Source organism: Balaenoptera acutorostrata, chromosome 17 (genome assembly GCF_949987535.1).
Source record: "Balaenoptera acutorostrata chromosome 17, mBalAcu1.1, whole genome shotgun sequence".
Lineage (NCBI taxonomy): Eukaryota > Metazoa > Chordata > Mammalia > Artiodactyla > Balaenopteridae > Balaenoptera > Balaenoptera acutorostrata.
The window spans coordinates 42708365-42727763 of NC_080080.1; the positions used below are offsets into that span (position 1 = coordinate 42708365).

Genomic DNA, 19399 nt, shown 5'->3' on the forward strand with positions numbered 1-19399 from the left:
TATTGGAGTATAATTGCTTTACAATGGTGTGTTAGTTTCTGCTGTATTACAAAGTGAATCAGCTATACATATACATACATCCGCCTATCTCCTCCCTCTTGTGTCTCCCTCCCTAACCCCCAATGTGATGGATTAGGATGTGGGGCCTTTGGGAGGTGATTAGGTTTGGATGAGATCATGAGGATGGGGCCCTCATGAACGGGGGTGGGGGGGTTTAGTTCCCTTATAAAAAGAGACACCAGGGAGATTTCTCTCTCTCTCTTTCCCTCTCTCTCCCTCTACCATATTAGGACATATGGAGAAGGGGGCCATCTACAAGCCAGGAAAAAGCACCCTCACCAGGAAACAGAATCAGCCAGTACCTTGCTCTTGGATTTCCCAGCCTCCAAAACTGTAAGAAATTAGTGTCTCTTGTTTAAGCTGCCGAGTCTATGGTATTTTGTTATGGCAGCCCGAGCTGACTAATACAGGGCTATTGCCTAAATATGAGAGTAAAGAGTTAAAACTCAGAGCTAGGCAGTGGCAGCAAGAATATAAAGGAAGGGTCAGATGGGAAGAGACATTACTGAAAACATTAAGACTTGGTGGTGAGGTCAATAAGAAAGGGTTTAAAGGGGAGGGTATCAAAGAGGCCCAAAGCTTTGAGCATGAGTGACCATGAGGGTGGACATTTATGTCCACTGAGTTTCTTATTGCAATGTAAGGAATATGAGAAACTATTTGGAATATCCAGGATTTCCCACAACTGTTTCCATCAAGTTCGTGGGGAAAAAATGGACTATTTTCAATATTGATGAGAATGGAAAGTCAAGAGTATTAGGCTGTGAAGGGAAAACTTTTTTTAGAGATGAGCTGTAGTACTGGTAAAACTCTGCCCTGAATGGCAGTAGTAACAGCAGGCACTGTTGTATAAGCCCCACTATGGGCTGGCATGATATGAAACATAGTGTCATCATCCCATTTCCTTAAATTACCCCTGAGTGTGAAGGCCTGAGCTTGTACCCCACACAGTGTCTGCTTTAGGGAGTGCCCAAGGAAAATTCTCATCCATGTTAGCACTAAGGATAATTATATGTCTCTTCAATAATTGGATTTTCTTTTTTAAATTTTTGGACTCTGAGCTAACATCTGACCTTGTGTGTGTGTGGTGCAGTTGGGGGGGGGTGGGGAAGGAGGAGGCTGGAGGAATTATGCTAAGTTTCAGAGCCAGATTGTGACCCAGTTTTAACATGTGTGTAATGTATTATTTTTTAACCTCTTTCCCATTTCTTATTTTTCCCCTATCGTTGTTTTTCTATCCTCCCTCCTCTTTTAATCTATGCTTCCTTATATTTTATGTATCTCTGAAAGTAGTCCTAAATTTGTTCTGGAACAAAGGACAATAAGTATAAATATATTTCTATTTATATCAGTCCCCACTTTATAGATGAAGAAGCAGAGGCTCAATTAATTTATCTAACTTACCCAAGATCACAGTGGGTGTATTAGTTACCTATTGCTGAGTAAAAAATACCACCTCCAAAATTAGCAGCTTAAACCAACAAACACATATTTTCTCACTTGGTTCCTGAGGGCCAGGAATCTGGGAGTGGCTTAGCTGGGTGGCTCTAGCTCAGTGGCTGCTAAGGTTGCAGTCAAGTTGTATGCTGGGGCTGTAGTCATCTGAAAGCTTGACTGGGGCTGGAGACTGCTTCCAACTCACTCACATGGCTGTTCATGGAACATTTCAGTTTCTTGCCTCACAGGCCTCTCTTTAGGGCTGCTCACAACATAGGAGCTGGCTTTCCCAGAGCCAGTGATCTGAGAGAGACAAAGAGAGAGACTTCGAGACAGAAGCTGCAAAGTCTTTTATACCTTAATCTCAGAAGTGACATATAATCACTTCTGTATTCTATTGGTCACACGAACCAACCCTGGTAAACTTTGGAAAGGAGTCCACAGGGCATGAGTCCCAGGGGTGGGATCCTTGGGGCCTGCCAGCCTCAGTGAGGAAATAATGTAGCTGTGCCTGCATGATGTTGCTTCTACAAAAGCACTGGATTCAGATATGCTCAAGTTTGGCCCCCAGAGCTGTTTTCATTTCTTCAGCCTGAAGAATAGGTGAATGAGCACAGCAAGCTGTGAGGCTCTGGGTTTCAGTTTTCTTCCTCTGATCCCGCTTACAGTTGCCAATGCTGCCACAATTTCATCCATAAAGCTTCGTGTAGCTTCATGACTATTTAATCACTGCTAAAGGTAAATTTAAATTTGATCCATAGGACAACACTAAATGATTTAACTGTTGGATACCACTAAGAAGTGAAAAGTAATAGCTAACATAACACTATATAGGCTGACAGCCTCTGAATTTGTCAATTGTTTCTTAAGAGACAGTCTAAGAAACAATTGATTATAATTTTAATTCCTTCCACTTTTTATGTTCTTTGCTTCATGGAGATATGTGTGTATAAAGGATAGAAGTTTTTGGTGATTCCGCCCCCCATAAGGTGATTCCACCCCTCATTTGTCAATGTAATGAGAAAATCCATAAAGATATTTTTATGGAATATATTTTTACTGCATTGCTGATCTGTGGCCAAATTATGTCAGGGTAATAAATTAGGACATGTTGTTTTCCTGAATTTAGGAAACTGCCGGCTCAGTGTTCAGTATTCAGACCACAGATCCATGACTCACCAATAAACCACCTGGATAAATGAACACAGAGGATCTCATCTGCTGCCGGCTATTACCCTACCTCTTGATTCTTACTCTGTTTTGCATCCGGAAATTCCATTTTCATTTGAGGTATGTATAAATCGATGTCACTCTCCATGTTTAAACACGACCCCAAACCAATTTCTTAGCCGAGATTGTTTTTCAGAACAATGGTGTTGACTAATTATTTAAACTTCAATTAAAATTTGCAAGCCATAGCTGTGTGCCAATGGTATTTGATGTTGTTATAACTTCCTTTACATATCTCTAGGACCTCCCTCCAGGGCCTATTGTGGTATGCCAGTTTGCAAATAAGATGGTCAGTTTTGTCTAGGGAGAGAATTTTCTCTTTACGTTTGACTGACTTACGTACAAATTAATTTGATAAATTCTCTTAGAGTGTTTACTGTGTTCTAGGCTTTGTGCCATGTTCTGTAAGTGGATAAAAGGGTAAGACGCAATCTTTGTGCCTTTAAAAACTTGTGGTCTAGCTGCTAGATAAATATTAACAGGAATAATTATGAAACAATGTGATATAGCAGAAGTATTCACAAAATGCTTGAGGAGAAAGAAGGGGATTAGTTCCGCCCAGTGGTGGAGGGAGATGATAATCTGGAAAGACCTCTTTTAGATCAGTGATGGCCAAATATCGGTCCCAGGACCAGTGCCAGTCTCTAATAGAATTTTCACTGACTTGTGGCAGAGTGAGAAAAAAACTAAATTCCGTAAGCTAACTTTAAGATTTAAAAAAATTCTTTATCTTGAAATTATGTACTGACATTCTTTCTCCTGTTATGCTGTCCTTCGCTTTATGAAGTCATGGTGGTAATATGTATTATTATTTGTTTTCTTTCATTGCAAATTGAAACTTGGCAACCTTGAATCATCCAGATTTTCATGTGTTCATTCATTTATTCGTCCTTGAAATCCAAAAGGTTAGAAGCCCTTGTTATGGATGGTTATATTTGTACTGGGGTTGGAAGAAAGATACACTCATATAAAGGTGTTCCTGCTGTTTGTCTGTCAGTAGTTTAACCACATCTACATTAAGGGGAAATTAATTTGTGAGAAAGAAAAAAATATACACTTGCTTTTTAAAACTGGTTTTGAATGTTTTTCTAGTATGTGTCTGGGGGAGTGCAGGGGGAGGGTAGGTGTAAGAGAAAAATACGGTGCCTGCAGTGGTGCAGAATTTGAACTGTAGCTTTGGAAAGCCGCTGTTGCCAACATGAATACTGGTTTTAGAAGGATTCCCACCCCCGTCTCACCCCCACCCACATGAAATCTTAAGAAGTTTAAATAAAATTAAGCTTGATGATTGTAAACCTTCTATTTCTTTCCAGGTGTTGGATTAGAAAATAACCTTTGTATATACGGGCCCTTTATTTCCCCTAATTTTTCACCAGGGGACAGGAGAAAGAGTGAGCCGTTGTATCTGTGTGTCTGAGCAGGTCAGTGGTTATAGAATATTTAACGTGCCACATCTTCAGTCTGCCTTGTTCATCTCACCTACAGTAGAAAAGCTTTTCATCTATTTGCAAATGGATGCCTCTCAGGAGTTGAGCTATATCCATAATTTTAGGGAATGTTTCATCTTTGAAGAGGGATTCAAGGAGAATGACAAAGATGATAAAAGGGCTGAATATCAAAAGATATTAGATTTAAGAAGAACACTAGGGCTTCCCTGGTGGCGCAGTGGTTGAGAATCTGCCTGCCAATGCAGGCGACACGGGTTCGAGCCCTGGTCTGGGAAGATCCCACATGCCGCGGAGCAACTAGGCCCGTGAGCCACAACTACTGAGCCTGCGCGTCTGGAGCCTGTGCTCCACAACAGGAGAGGCCGCGATAGTGAGAGGCCCGCGCACCGCGATGAAGAGTGGCCCCCGCTTGCTGCAACTAGAGAAAGCCCTCGCACAGAAACGAAGACCCAGCACAGCCAAAAATAAATAATAAATAAATTTAAAAAAAAAAAAAGAAGAAGAAGAACACTATAGGGATTCCCCTATGTGAACTCTGGGGCAGTGATCTTACAGGAACTATCTGCCCTTAGTTCCTCCCAGCATAAATACTTTAAGAAATGATCAAAGATTTCCTTGAAAATTTGCAAGACAACACTTGTAAATAACAGGCTCTTCTTCTACTGTGCATTTGGAAGCAGCCCCGTGTGTGGTGAAGTAAGAACCTCTGAAGTCAGAGGATTCAAATTCTTGCTCACTCCTTACTACTGTCAAGCCACAACCTTGCTAAGCTTTAGTTTCCTCCTCTCTACAATGGAAATAATAGTCTTACTGCATAGGGCTGTTGTAAAAGAAGTAATAAACATGCAACAAGCACAAACTACTACTATTCTTTTATTTAAATTTTTATTATTGCTACTTTCTCCTGCAAGGAGAGCCTCTCTCCTGGCCCTTCTCTCCTTCTCTGCTCTGCACTGTCTTCCATCTCTGAGTCTGGAGGGTCCTGATTCAAGTGAACATGTGTATTGGTTGATTCTTTCAGCTTCCTTGAAACCTCCATCTGCACATGAACAATGACAACAAAATAATGTTTATAGGGCAGATCATTTATTTTGCTTAACTGTCATATATTAAAGCAAATTAATCAAAATTGTATGTCACAATATTTCTAGACAAAATCATGTACAGAAAAAATGTTATTTAAGCAAATTATACACTCTATTAACAATCCACAGGCTTCGCTCTCCCCATGACCTTTAGCAACTCAGCAATGGAATATTGGAAGGATATAAACACACTAGTGATGATGAGATGATGGAATATTCCATGTCCTTCCTGGTTCCTGCTTTGCAAAAAGAGAGAGAGAGAGAGGTAGAGAGAGAGGGAAACATGGCCTCAAGGGATAGAGTCGTGATGTGGTCTGGCACACAGAGGTGTGCTGTCCACCCTGAAATGACCAGCTAGGCTGTTGGAGGTTAAGATAGAGAAGCTAAGAAGGGCCCTTTACACACACTCCCAAGCAGCAAATTTTGTAATTAAGTTAAAAGAGGATGAAGGGGCCATGAGGTTACATCTCTTGCTTAGAAATGTTGAACTGACCTAACCTTGAAGAGTACTGTCATTCCTTCATTCAACCAATAATTGTTGGACACCCAACGTGCACCAGACACTGTTCTGGACACCGGAGGGCAAACAGGACCAAACCCCTGTTCTCATGGAACTTGCAATCCAATGGGGAAATCAATGTGTTAGGGGAAACACTGACTGAAGCTGCCCACCCTGGCCAGCACCACAGTAACCATCTGCATGAGCTGTTTTACAAAAGGAGGTCCTGGTAAGGAACATGGAACTAACAAGCCACCACCAACTGGAAGAATTCGGGAAAAGTCAAAAGGAGATGCCAGCCCGTATGGCCTACCAACCTCCCAGAATCCTCCTCGCTGGACTCCTTCTTGGCTGAGCCATGCGTGCACCACCAGGAAGGACCCTGAGTCAGAATGATTGGCAGAGACTAACCCAGAAACTAATCTCATCACCATAAAACCCGGGAGTGTGAGCCACGTGGCACAGCAGTCCTCCTGGGTTCCCTTTCCCTCCTGCTCTCCACGCGGGCGCCCCTTCCCACTAAAGTCTCTTGCTTTGTCAGCACGTGTGTCTCCTCGGACATTTCATTTCCGAGTGTTAGACAAGAGCCCACTCTTGGACCCTGGAAGGCGTCCCCCTTCCTGCAACAAATGCAGAAAAAACTCCACAGGAATTCACAGCAGAACCAAACTTCCGGTGGCCTAGGAAGGCCCTGAGGGTGGCCTTGGTGACTGATGGGTCATAATCACCCTGCTTAATATTCACTCAGAGACTTAGGTGTGTTTTCGTGTTATTATACTAATTACCAAGGCAGTAATTTCCAATTAAAGCCACAAGGGGTTTTGACCTCTCAAAAATGATTGACATGGCTTTGGAGATCTATTTTTGTCCTGCTTTCTCAAGTTCATGTTCTTTGTGGTAGCCAACAAGGAAAATACCACGCTGCCACAAGTGTAATTTTATAAGCTCTGTGTTATCCGTGATACTTGGGCTGTCGTGATGCTGACGTGCTGAGAAGCAAACCTTTGATTTACCTAATGTAATTTTGTGCTTTAAGCATTGGGGTTACCTACCTCGGGCTTTACTCTTTGATATAGTTAACTTTTTTTGGTATGCCTTCTTAAGTTTCAACGTAAATTTTAATGAGTCAGAAATCTTGCCTGAGACCAAAACCTGGATAATATTATATTTGCTGGTGAAGCCATGAGAATGACCTTCAGATTTCTGTGGGCAGGTGGTTTGTAAAGGAGGAGGGTTAGTTTTAACCTTAACCCCCCTAGAACCCTTAAGGAAAACATGTGGTAAATCAAGCAGGGCATGTTAGGTATTGCATTTCAGCTGTGGAGTGATATCTAATACCAAGTCAGCATTTGTTGTTTACTCTGGATGTACTGTATTAAGTAGTTAAGAACAAGTCTTCTCTCAAATATCCCCCACAGATAATTCATTAATTAAAACAGGAAGAAAATGGTAACTTTAGAGTGGGGAGACCTGACAGGTACCATCACCAGCGAACCCGACATCCTCAGCGACGGCGGTTATTGACTGCCGTGAGGTTCTGCCAGAGATGCCATGGGAAGTGCACAGCCTCACCTGGGTAATGTTCCTACCAAAGACTGGTTAACCTGAATCTAACCGTGAGGAAACAAGCAGACAAAACCAGATTGTGGGACACTCTGTTAGGCAATTGGCTCGGACTCTTCAAAAATGTAATGTTGTGAAAGATAAAAAAAAAAAGTGGGTAAATGCTCCAAATTAAAAAAGAAAGAGACCTGGCAGCTGGAGGATAGGGTGCTGAAGGAAACTGAAGGAAAGGACAGTAGAGGGAAGGGGAGGGGAGGAAGGAAAAAAATATCTATAAAAGGTATTTGGGGGGAAATTGGAGAAATTTGAATATAATCTTTATTCGATTATCCTTTTGGTGTTAAATTCCTTGAATCTGATCATTATGAAGGAGAATGTCTTTGCTCTTAGGAGATACATGCTGAAACATTTTAGATGTGAAATGTCCTGAGGTCTGCAAACTTTCAAGTGCTCAAGACAAAAGTAAACATAGAATAAGAGAGAGAAATAAACATGGCAAAATGTTAATTGGTGAGTGTAGGTGTAAGGAATATGTGTGTTCATTGTGTTATTCTTTCAATGTATCTGTCTAAAGTTTTTCAAAACAAAAAAGGGGGAGACAAGGGAAGTCTATTTGAGGGAAATTATTATAGAAATCTGGAGCAAAAATAAGAAGTAAGAAAACATACATGCATACAACTTAGCTGTGATACCTCAGAGGAGTAAAGCCCAGGACAGTGGACGGACCCTGGAGTGGGAGTCACAAAGGTTGTGTTCTGGTGTGTCCTCGGCCATCACCCTCCCTGTGATCATGGGCAGTTTGCCTAACTCTCTGTATTCATTTCCTAGGTCTGCTGTAACAAGTGCCACAAACTACGCGGCTTGAAACAACAGAAATGTATTGTCTCACAGTTCTGGAGGCTGAAGTCTGAAATCAAAGTGTTGGCAGGGTCAGGCTCCCTCTGAAATCCAGAGGGGAGCATCCGTCCTCTCCTCTTGCTCGGTTCTGGGGGTTTGCCAGCAGTCCTCGGCGCTCTCGGCTCGCAGCTGCAGCCCTTCAATCTCTCCCTCCATCTGTTACATGGTGTTCTTCCCTCGTGTGTCTGTCCCAGTATCCCTCCTCCTCTAGTAAGGACAGCAGTTGTATTGGATTAGGGCCACCCTAGTGACCTCATCTGAAGCTTGATTACATCTGCAGAGACTCTGTTTCCAAATAAGTTTGCATTCACAAGTGCTGGGGTTAAGGCTTCGACAAATCTTTTCAGGGGATACAATTCAACCCGTAACACTCTCCATCCTTGTTTCTCCAACTCCCAACAGGTGTGGGGTATGTGGTGGAGCTGGTCAACCAGAAAGCACTCTGAAGTCCCTTCAGCTCAGAGAGTCTGAGGCTCCGAGTGTCCACCATTCTAAGTGCAGAATTAGTCATCCTTGGGCAACTAAGGAGCCCAAGAGAGAATGATTAGAAGCAAGTTCCAGGTCATTATAAAACAGATAAGAAGCATGGTCTTTGGAAACATGATTCATGTACTTTCTTGGCATAGCAGGCTGTTTTATTTTGCTCGTCACAGTCACCTTTTTTGTTTTCATTTTTATCCGTTGAATGATTGTTGGTCAAAAGTTTTCTAAGCTGAATTCCCATCCTGTTACCCATAAAATTACATAAAATGAGATGCTAGAGTTAAAAAAAAATAACTTTCACATCACAACTGATTTTAGATGTTGGCTAGGCTGCCAGCTGGAGCAGATTAACAAGAAAAATCAAGACTCCTCTCTCTGTCTTTGTCCTTCAGGCTAAAAAAAGGCAAGATAAGAAGAGAGGACGCTCTGTAATGAATAAGGGTGTTGGTGCCTCCTGCTGGGTCAGCTTTGGGTATCTGGAGGAGGAGACCCTTTGAGGCCCTGGGGGTGGGTTCTGGCTGGGAGGAGAATTGCAAGTGGAGGGGTGGGGGCAGCATAAATGGAGATGAAAATTGTCTACACTCTCTCCTGATGTTCCTGTGCTTCAAAGAAAAAACTGTGTCACAGTCAGGGAAGGGGAAAGCACTGATCACTGAGTTGAAAGAGGACATTTTCCCAGAGTTCTAGGCCCACAGTCCTCAGTGTGACATGTGTACAAAGATGCATCTGCCTCCCTCCTGCGTCTCCCTCCACGTGACCTAAGGTGGACACCAGATGTATAAACAAGGACAGGGCAGTGTCCCATCTGGAAATCTCTGACTTGTGTGACAAAAACCTCAGCAAAATGGAATCTTCTCCAGAATTAAATAGTGCTATTTTTTCCTGGCTTTCAGAAATTATTTAGATAAACAATGGGTAATTTAATTATAATGTTATTATGAAAGCCGGTCCTGTCACTTGCTGCCAACGCAAGGTAAAAACACTGGGAATTCACACTGTGTTGTTATTATTTTGGTCTTTCTTTGCCGTTCCTTCAGCAATGGGAGTTATGGATTTGTCAGCATTTCCATTATTACCTCTTATTTTCAAGGCCTCTGTCTTAGTTGCTGAAATTGCATTGTACTGGATGGAAGCCTAGAGGTAATTTCCTTTAGTGTTATAGCAGCTGCATTCTTTTATGGTTGTGTGTGACTGTGCAAGTGATTTCAATATCTTTTTATTAAAAAATTACTTCATGCGTAAGTCTCAACTCTTTTTTTTTTTTAATGCATATAGCTCTTATCCAAGATTGAGGTATGAATCATATGAAGTAAACATTTACGAACAGTCCACAACTCAAGAAAGGCATTGCCTTGGCAGCGACAAAACAAGGTGTGGCAGGGAAGTAATGAGATCAATGTGATGATTATCAGTCATAGTTCTTTATAGTCATACATTGTGTATCTCTGAGATTTACAATGTAAAACAGAAGGAAGAGCAGATATGGTCTTTAAATTGTGAATTTAAATGATATAAATTATGCTTGTATAGACACTGGGATCTTCTCATCAAATCTTAGAATTTTAGTATCTGAAAAAGACCTTAAATCTTCTTTTATCCATCAGTTATGAATACCTATTCCATCAATTTCACATTCCCTCTTCTGCCCTTCCAGTAATAGATCAGTTATCTATTGCTGTGTAACAAACAATCCCTATACTTGTTTTTTGGTTAAGGAAACAGTCACTGAGTAGTTCACAATTCTGGGTGTTGGCAATTTGAACTGAGCTCAGCTAGGTGGTTCTTCTGCTGGTCCTGCCTGGGCTCACTCCTGTGGCTACAGTCAGCTGGCTGTTCATCCAGAAGCTGATTGAATGTGGACAGCCTCATCACATGTCTGGTGGTTGGCTATGGTGCAGAGGCAACTGTGCCCTGTGTCTGCAGCATCCAACAGGCTACCCCAGGCTTTTCACTGGCCACTGGGTTCCAAAAGCAGCAAAAGACAGCAGATCCCAATTCACAAACTCTTTTCGAGCCTCTGTTTGTATCACCCTTGCTAATGTGTCATTAGCCAAAGCAAACCACATGGCCAGGCTCAAGTGCAAAGAGGTGAAGAGATAGGATTCCATCTCTCGATGGAAGGGACAACATAAATGGAAGTAGGCATCCATTTGATTTTTATTTGGAAACTGGGGTGCCATCCTGATAGCTTCAGCTGAGATCTCCCTAGTGTTCAATCTCACCTGAGAAGAAACAGAAGGCGAGATAGTTATGGGCCGCTGTGCATAGGACCAAAAATCCTCCTAACGGAAGTGACAATTCATCCTAAAGAGAGAGGAGAGTCCAAGATTGTCCAAGGTTATTAAGTCAGTGATGGGGGTGGCGACACCTCAGCACAGCCCTTATCTGTCCCTCAGATGGCCCAGTCCTGCCCCCATGATCTGTACACAAGACCTGGAGAAGAGGCTGCAATGAAAAGAACAAAACAGAGTTTCAGTGAAGTTTCTAGGGAAGAAGTGGGGATTTAGAGGGTGAAGGGAGTTTCCTCATTTGGGTCTCCTCTGGGGATGGGGTGCGGGGTGTTGGGCTGAACCCAGAGTGCTTCTGGACCAGAGTTGATGTGGGAGAGGAAACTGGCCTGGGACAGGCAACCAGGCGATTGACACAGGCTTTGATGGAATGTGCAGGAGGAACTCACAGCCTTAGCAGGTCAAATCGGGAGAGAGGATTTATTCCCAAGAGCACATAAGACACCCTCTCCCAGACGAACTGGAGGACATTGAGGGAACTCAATACTTATACTCAAGTATAAGTCATAGCTCCTGTGTTTAAGCCAGTATGTGAGTATGTATGTGTTACTCTGTGATGATGTATAAGCCATAACTTATAACATATAAGCAACAAGTGCTAGAGAAGGGGATCTAGGAGCCCTCGATCAGAGAGAGACTTCAGGGAAGGGATAAGACTGAAGGTAAATCTGCAAATATGGGAGGACTCAGGAGAGGATTAAGATGGAAAATATTCCAAAGAGTAATCAAAGTAATCTACCAATGAGGGTAGTTAATACTTTACTGAAAAGCCAGCTCTTTTACTAAAAGCTATTTTGTCTTAGATCTCTGTGGTGGAGACATGAGAGAAATTATAGGATCAGAGGAATTTGGGAGGAAGAATGTTCCCAGATGCCCTTAGAATCTCAATATTTAGAATCACTATGGAAATCAAGTTACTTTAGCAATGGCATTGATGAACTACTGCCAGAGAATAAATGAGTGGAGCGTGTGTGTGTGTGTGTGTGTGTGTGTGTGTGTATGTGTATGTGTGTGTATGCGTTTAGAATCTCAGTCTTTATTGGCTGCAAAGCTTAAAACACTCAGGCCCAGTGCCAGGGCTCAGATCTTGTTGAAAGCAACAATGTCGACACTCTGCACGTAAGGGGGCAAGAGGAAGCAGAAAGAACATAGATGTCTTAGATAAAATGATGAATAACATATAACCCATTTATTAATATGTATTTATTTATATACTATCTTTTGCAGAAGAAAGGTAGGGTGACTTAAATGAATATATTCATATATTATATATTACATACATATAACTTGAGGGCATACATTTCAAATAAAGATGAAATAACTTTTGCATAAGTTTTTTTTCTGCATTACTATATTTATAGCTTTGCACTTGTGGGGACAACTGAATGGTACTTCCATACTCCGACATATGTAAAAAGAACAGGTGTCTAACTGTTGTGCAAGTTGGGTCCCTTCTGAGTCACCACCTACTGTGCATCAAGTTTGGAATGAATTCTACAACCTCACCCGGTTTGGGTTAAGGAATAGGCTTTATTGGGGAAAGGGAAAACCTAAAGGCAGATCACACAGAAAGAGAGTACTGGGTTCCCTACTTCCCACTGTCCCACAGAGAGACAGGCAAGGGTGCTTGGCAGGAAATGTGGTGTGGATTTATGTTCCAGTAGAGGAACAGTATCCCTCCTTATTCTGTCTTTTCTATAAAGCAAGTATAAGAAAGCTGCCTTGTCAGTGGGAGAATACTCAGGCAGCTTGATCCAGACAGTCTGGATTGGGGGGCCCAGCTGTTTACAGGGGCTGCTGGGAAAGCCAGCAACCAAGGCCCACAGGATGCTGCAGGTGAAGGATAGTACCAGTCCCATGGGAAGCCAAGCTTGGGTGTAGCACTTCTGCTGGGAGAAGGAGGTCTCTGGTGCCTGCTAGCTCATTGGCCAGGCAACCAGAGTGAGCTGCCTTGGTCATTTTCAGACTGTTTTGCTCATCACACTATAGTTAGTGAGAAGTCTGCAACCAGGAAGCCTAAAACTTGCTCTGGTGGCCTTACAAAAGTCTCTTCGCCTGTCTGACCCTAATTAGAGGTTCTAGTACTTAGCCTACTCTGTTGGTTGTTAGGGAATCAAATAAGATTGACCAAAAGAGAAACAACTAAAATGGGAGGCTGGCAATATAGCCAGCAATATTTTTCAGCACTCTGCTTTTAGAATTAAAAGGTAAATCATACAAGTGAATGTTCATAACTTATCCAAAGTATGCCTTCCAAATGATAAATTCAGTCCATTCTTCCAAGCCTCCAAATACTAGAACTCAGTATAATAAAATAATTGATGCTTAGAATAGTGAGGTGGGGGCACTTCAACATCCCCAATCATCAGAAAGAAGGAATACGGACCAAAGCACAGGAGAGAAAAACTAGCCAATATGTAAATCAAAAACCAAAATAATAATAATCATAATAACAATAATGGATGGTTGTGGCAGATACCGGTGGCCAGTCACCCACAAGACAGCCCCTTCTTCTTTGCTAGAACCCCCATTTTGCTTTAGCTTTCACAGGGCACCTCCACAGCCTATGAGTAGATCTTTGTTATCCTAAGTCAATCACGATGCTTCCACAGGCTTGCGATGTGATTCTGGTCAAAGAGTTGTGAGAGAAGGTCTTCAGGGGACTCATGGGAAAGGGTCTCCTTGTCCTTGAAGAAGGGTGGCTGCTGAGAGGTGTGAAGTGTATGCTGCCTTCAGAATTGCTGCCAAAGTCCCATCCTCCGAACCCTGTCTCTAATGAAGCTGCCTGCCCTTACGGGGCCTCACGGATTCCTCCCTCTCTCCCCTGTCAGAATGACTCTCTCCTCCAGGGTGCCCCATCGTGCCTGACCCTAGGACACATTCCAGCTTGCATTATGTAAACTCTGTGGTGACGGGAAGACCATGGGCTCTGGAGCCCTGCTACCTGGGGGTGCCCCCAGGTCCCTGGCTACCTATTTGGACACCTGTATCCTACTATCCCATAATTATCCTGTTACTGACTTTCGCCATGTGACTGGGCCGCACCTCAGGCCCATGTCTTATCACCACAGTCTCCTCAACACCTAAAACGTTCATGGCACCAGAAGCAGCCAGAAAAGTTTTCCTGAAGGAGTCAGAGAGGGAACTAATTTATCCCAGTTGCTTTCATTCCAAGTGAGGCAACCTTGCGAAAGTGATATAACCTGTCTGTGACTTTATTTCCTTATCTATAAATTGAGGTGATAACGTCTGCTTGTAAAGGTTATTGAGATAATGTATTTTTTTAAAAAACTGTAAATACTGGGGAGGAGGAAGGAAAATGAGGGAAGACCTGTGTCACATGAGTGGGGAGGAACATGGCAAGTAATAATGATACTATTAATAAGAGCTAGAACTTTTTTAATAGCTGTCACATGCTAAGTATTTTATACCATTATCTCATTAACTACTTCCAACTCTTTGAGGAAGGGATTACTGTACCCATCATAAAGATAACAAAACTGAAACTCAGGGAGTAAAGTACTAGCCAGATGGCAGAGCTGGGATTCAGAACATGCCTTAGAGGCTAAGCATTAGCATTTCGGTGCCCATCTCAGGGACAAGCTGGTAGCTGGCTCCAGAGAGGCATCAGGCTGAAGACCTGGTCCAGGCTGTCCTCATTTAACACCTATTCTTAATCACCTAGAAGAGAGCAGGCACAGCGGGTGCTTCAAAGACCAGAGGCGGAAACCAGAGCGGACGTCCAAAGGAGCTGGTGCAGAGTGGGAGGGAGGAACTGGGATTTGGTTTGGGGAAGTAAAAACCAAACTAGCCACAGGGAACTAATCCACAGCAAAGATAGAGAGGTCAGGAGAGAAAGGACAGCTGAGAGGCTGAAAAGCACCTGGGCAGACTGATGGACGGGAACGGAGGTGCTGCTCTGTAACGTGATGAGGCCACAGGGAGGCCAATTCTATTCTGGGCAGCTATGAAGCTCACTGGAGCTATGAAGGACAGAGAGTGCCTGCTCCCTGCCTCTTGTTTATAGAGGTGCGTGCCTATCACAGGCCCAGTGTGTGTGTGTGTGTGTGTGGTACACACACACTTTAATACTGACCCTTGTGACCCCCCATGAAACACACACACATCCACACACACACTTTGACATTGACCCCCATTAAAGACACACAAACACATTTTGATACTGAGCTCCGTCACACCCCATGAATCTGTTAAACTTTCTTTCTTTCCAGGCTTTGTCTATGTATTTCCTAGTGTCGCTAAGAGAAGTTGCATCTGTAGAATGCGGGGTAGAGTTCAGAGTGGACGGGGAGGCAAGAGTGAGTAAGTGAAGGAAGCAACGCTCAAGCACGCTGATGGGCTGGTCCCAAGTTCCAGAAGCTCTGCCTCTAGTCGGAAGCTCTGACCCTTCTTCTAGCCCGTGCAGAGGCAACGCTGCTTAGTGGTGAAAGGCAGGAGACACCACCTTTTACCACCTACGTAAAGGTAGGACTGTCAAATGATTCACGTTCCAAAATGCACAAAAATCACCCACAGAGAGTGACACTCAGTTCAAAAGCACAGTCATTTAGGACATTTAATGGTGACACTTATCTACCTATTATAAAGGAAAAACAGCATGTAAACGTTTTATTAATTGAATAAATCAAATACTACAAGAACAATTCAGTTTCATGTATCAGGAGAAAGATCAGTCTTGGCCTGCTCATAATTTTGCTTAGTCAGTTCTGCAGATAGAAGATAATGGCATACATTATAAGGTATTGATAAGGATTATAATGGTATCTCTTGATAGAGAAGGAGGGTATGGTCTCCTCTCCTCTTACCCTTTACATTCGTCCAGCAGACCTGCTTGAGAAGCTGATCTGGTAGATCCTTTTTGTGAGAACTTTGCTTAGTTTTATCTGACAGAGATGCTGAACTGTTTTGCCAGTTTCCAAGAAGACCAGTGGGAAAGACAGAATTACTGCTGCTCTGATGCAGTACAAGGGGGTGTCTAGGTACCTTCCACATCCGGGGGGCCACGGTTCTCTCACGCACAGCACATGCCCTATGAGCTGTGCAGCCCCAGGCAAGTCATACAGCCTCTCTGGATATCAGCTCCCTTATTTCAGCAATGGGAATATTCATAGCATCTCTACCTGCCTTATATAGTTGTTGTGGGGATGAAAGGGCATAATGTATGACAAAGGGCTTGGCAGAGGCAATAAGCCATACAGATGCAAGGGGTAATTTTTGTGCTGTTACGGCTGTCTGTCCTCAACTGGCATCAGTCTGGAGAATTTTATTTCCCCAGGTGAAAACTTCTTTGTTTCCAAGTTAAAGTGGTTAAATATCGTCAAGGACTGCGGGATAAAGGCATCCATCTTCCGCTCTCGCTGGCAATGGAACAGTATCTCTTGGAGACAAGTCTGAATGTTATCTCTGTACCCACTATTACTAAAAACTTTTCTAGACATAATGTCCTTGGATTTGAAAATCATTACCTAAAAAACTCTTTTCCTCTGCAGTTCTGCAGAGCTATTGTGCACCCACACAGATCTGGCCAGCATGGAGCTCAGACACAAGAGCTCCATGGAATTTCAGACACAAGACTCGCTTGTGGTTGAAGAATATTTCCGGAAACATGCAGGGACTTCAGGGGATGGAGCTGAGAGGACTTCACTATAAAGACCGGTTTATTCATAGAGTCATAAATACTAAATTTGGAAAGTTGTCTAGGCCAAACTCTTCATTTTAAGATGAGAAAATATGGCTCAAAATAGGTTACAGGCTAAGCAGTTACTTTGGAAAAACTTAGTATTTTCTGATTTCCAGGCCAATGTTCTTTCCATTACATCATTAATAATATGAACAACATCAACAACCACCACAACAGCTACTGTTTATTGAATAATGAGTATGTGTTGGACATTGTGCTAAGCTATTTATATACATTCACCCATTTAACTCCTGCAACAAACCAATGAGGCAGATATTGTTCCCATTTTACAGATGAGGAAAATGAAGCTCAGAAATACTAACTACTTGCCCAAGGTCAGGGTACTGATATTTATATAAGTCCACAGTATAGAGAACAAGAAGGAGTATATGTGTCAAGGATCGGTGCTGTTGTTTACATACAACAGAGTGTCTACAAATTTTTTTTAGAGATGAAAATTACATCTTACCCCAAATATCAAGGGCCCGAGAAAATATACTCTGAATTGAACTGTCACATAAAACTTACCCTGAAGTGCAGCCTGACTTTACATTGACAGGAATTAACTAGAAATGAGGGTGTGGCACTTGCCCATTCTTCCGCATGCCAGGCTTTTAGAATTCAGAGTTCTTCCGCATGCATGCCAGGCTTTTAGAATTCAGACACGAGATGAGTCATAAGAGAAATGTGCAGGCTTTTGACCACAAAAGAAATACTCATTTTCCCAATTGCTCAGCAGCAAAACATTGAGGCCAATTCTTTTTGTGTTAGGAATGTTAAAAGCATTTTTCAGTCTTAGCGTTGCTTTTAAAATCATTAAACCAACTTCTGTTGCCCCTGCTGTGGTTTCATTCTAAAGATCTGCACTCAGGCTCTTTCTTCTCTTGCTTTATGGGAATTATGATGAGAAACCCACTAGGCCTACAATCGTCAGTTGCCACAAAAAATTTTCCTGCTCCTTTTTTTTTTTTTAAACATCTTTATTGGAGTATAATTGCTTTACAATGGTGTGTTAGTTTCTGCAGTTTCTGCTTTATAACAAAGTGAATCAGTTATACATATACATATGTTCCTGTATCTCTTCCCTCTTGCATCTCCCTCCCTCCCACCCTCCCTATCCCACCCCTCTAGCTGGTCACAAAGCACTGAGCTTATCTCCCTGTGCTATGTGGTTGCTTCCCACTAGCTATCTATTTTACGTTTGGTAGTGTATATATGTCCATGCCACTCTCTCACTTTGTCACAGCTTACCCTTCCCCCTTCCCGTATCCTCAAGTCCATTCTCTAGTAGGTCTGTGTCTTTATTCCCGTCTTGCCACTAGGTTCTTCATGATCTTTTTTTTTTTTTTTTCCTTAGATTCCATATATATGTGTTAGCATACTGTATTTGTTTTTCTCTTTCTGACTTACTTCACTCTGTATGACAGACTCTAACTCCATCCACCTCACTACAAACAACTCAGTTTCATTTCTTTTTATGGCTGAGTAATATTCCATTGTATATATGTGCCACATCTTTATCCATTCATCCAATGATGGACACTTAGGTTGCTTCCATGTCCTGGCTATTGTAAATAGAGCTGCAATGAACATTTTGGTACATGACTCTTTTTGAATTATGGTTTTCTCAGGGTATATGCCCAGTAGTGGGATTGCTGGGTCGTATGGTGGTTCTATTTTTAGTTTTTTAAGGAACCTCCATACTGTTCTCCATAGTGACTGTATCAATTTACATTCCCACCAGCAGTGCAAGAGTGTCCCTTTTCTCCACACCCTCTTCAGCATTTACTGTTTCTAGATTTCTTGATTATGGCCATTCTGACTGGTGTGAGATGATATCTCATTGTAGTTTTGATTTGCATTTCTCTAATGAGCAATGATGTTGAGCATTCTTTCATGTGTTTGTTGGCAATCTGTATATCTTCTTTGGAGAAATGTCTATTTAGGTCTTCTGCCCATTTTTTGATTGGGTTGTTTGTTTTTTTGATATTGAGCTGCATGAGCTGCTTGTAAATTTTGGGGATTAATCCTTTGTCAGTTGCTTCATTTGCAAATATTTTCTCCCATTCTGAGGGTTGTCTTTTGGTCTTGTTTATGTTTTCCTTTGTTGTGCAAAAGCTTTTAAGTTTCATTAGGTCCCATTTGTTTATTTTTGCTTTTATTTCCATTTCTCTAGGAGCTGGGTCAAAAAGGATCTTGCTGTGATTTATGTCATAGAGTGTTCTGCCTATGTTTTCCTCTAAGAGTTTGATAGTGTCTGGCCGTACATTTAGGTCTTTAATCCATTTTGAGTTTATTTTTGTGTACAGTGTTAGGGAGTGTTCTAATTTCATACTTTTACATGTACCTGTCCAGTTTGCCCAGCACCACTTATAGAAGAGGCTGTCTTTTCTCCACTGTATATTCTTGCCTCCTTTATCAAAGATAAGGTGACCATACGTGCATGGGTTTATCTCTGGGCTTTCTATCCTGTTCCATTGATCTATATTTCTGTTTTTGTGCCAGTAACATACTGTCTTGATCACTGTAGCTTTGCAGTATAGTCTGAAGTCAGGGAGCCTGATTCCTCCAGCTCCATTTTTCGTTCTCAAGATTGCTTTGGCTATTCGGGGTCTTTTGTGTTTCCATACAAATTGTGAAATTTTTTGTTCTAGTTCTGTGAAAAATGCCAGTGGTAGTTTGATAGGGATTGCATTGAATCTGTAGAT

At 42.3% G+C, this 19399-nt stretch overlaps 1 long non-coding RNA gene across 1 annotated transcript; it reads left to right on the plus strand.

The window, feature by feature from the left end:
• The first annotated feature begins 296 nt into the window (after positions 1 to 296).
• LOC103016814 (uncharacterized) lies at positions 297 to 9894 on the plus strand. Its single transcript, XR_449535.3, has 3 exons — positions 297 to 393; positions 2627 to 2787; positions 8151 to 9894. It is a non-coding gene; the product is annotated as an uncharacterized LOC103016814 (long non-coding RNA).
• Positions 9895 to 19399: the final 9505 nt, after the last annotated feature.